The 1,687-nt window shown below is 40.7% G+C and overlaps 1 pseudogene; it reads right to left on the bottom strand.

The window, feature by feature from the left end:
• Positions 1–433: 433 nt before the first annotated feature.
• Positions 434–1,282, bottom strand: LOC111175270 (14-3-3 protein theta pseudogene; annotated as a pseudogene).
• Between the last annotated feature and the right edge of the window lie 405 nt (positions 1,283–1,687).

Here is a 1,687-nt window from a genome sequence, read left to right as displayed (position 1 = left end):
AGTTGCTTACTGAAAGAAAATCCCCAAAGAAGAGTAAGGGAGGGAATGTAGAAATCAAGAAGTTATGTAGAACACTCTTTAAATTGTAATTAACTATATTTTCATATTTTCACAGTAATACAAAACACAGTCACATGCAGAACTGGCTCAGGTTACTTAAATACCAGATAGATTTTTAGTTCTCTACATAAGTGTTTGGAAGTTACTTGTGTTTTTATAAAATGAAGCTATTAATACTTTTCTACAGCAGTAACTGCACACTAGGAAAGCCAAGACAAACACAAATCAAGGAATGGAGTTTTCCCAAAGCTGCAGTGTGAAAAGACTATGAACAGTTATTCCATCCACATGAATGTGTTTCTTTGCTATAGGAAACCCAAATGGAATAAGGAATGGAGATGAGTAAAAAGGTTTCTTGAGGGGAAGAAGGACGACACCCTGTATGCACTTAGTTCTCTGCCCCTTCTGCCACATCACATTCTTCTCCTGCACTGTCTGATGTCCATTATGTTAGGTTGTCTCTAAGCAACTGCATGATGAGGGTGCTGTCTTTGTATGAGTCTTCATTCAGTATATCAAGTTCTGCAATGGCCTCATCAAAAGCCGTTTTAGCCAGTGTGCAGGCAAGTTCTGGGTTGTTAAGGATCTCATAGTAAAATACAGAAAAGTTAACAGTCAGCCCCAGGCGTATTGGGTGTGTGGGTTGCATCTCTTTCTTGCTTGTATCAATAGCCTCTTGGTAAGCTCCTTGGGAATTATCTATTGTTTCTGATCATCACCACAAGCAACTTCAGCAAGGTACCGGAAGTAATCTCCCTTCATCTTCAGATAGAAGACCTTACTCTCTGGATTAGTTGCATTGGCTATTAAATACTTATCCAACAATTCCAGGACCGTGGTGCAGATGGACCTCAGTTCGGACTCCACTTTCTCCCGATAGTCCTTAATCGGCTGCAACTTCTTGTCGGAGGTGTTGGTCTTCTGCTCGATGCTCGAGATGACCCTCCAGGCGGACATGTGGCTCCCGATGTTCTTGCAGGCCACCGAGAGCAGGCTGCATCCTCGTTGGACAGCTCCGCACCCTGCTCCGTCACGGCTTTCGTGCAGGTGACCATGTCATCATAGTGCTTGGCCTGCTGGGCCAGCTTGGCCTTCTGGATCAGCTCCGTCTTTTCCATGGGGCCAGGAACAGGACAGCGAGGGCAAGCACCAACCCGGATGGCGAGGAGTCGTCTCTTTTGCCACTTTTAAATTGAATTTTTGTTATCTTATTATTCAGATTTGAGTTCCTAATATACTCTGGCAATCATTCCTTTATCAGATATGTGACTGGCAAATATTTTCTCCCAGTCATTGGCTTGTATTTTCATTCTTTTAACAGTCTTTCAAAGAACAGAAATTTTAAATTTTGATGAAGTTTGACTTATTAATTTGTTTTTTTATGGATCATGCTATTGATGTTGCAACACAGAGTCACAAAGGTTTTTCCCTTATGTTGTCATCTGAAGATTTACAGTTTTAGGTTTTCAATCTAGGTTGATGATCCATTTTGAGTTAAATTGTGTGAGATGGTTGAAATTCATTGTTTTGCATATGTGTTTTCAGTTGTTGCAACACCATTCCTTGAAAAGGCTATCCTTTTTCAACAGAATTACCTTTGCAACTTTGTAAAAATTTAATTGTCAAT

Source organism: Delphinapterus leucas, chromosome 4, assembly GCF_059928025.1.
Source record: "Delphinapterus leucas isolate spDelLeu-1000000601 "Yukka" chromosome 4, BTC_Dleu_Yukka2, whole genome shotgun sequence".
NCBI classification, from domain to species: domain Eukaryota; kingdom Metazoa; phylum Chordata; class Mammalia; order Artiodactyla; family Monodontidae; genus Delphinapterus; species Delphinapterus leucas.
Note: the sequence above shows the minus strand (reverse complement) of the source record. Positions and strands in the feature narration are given on the sequence as shown.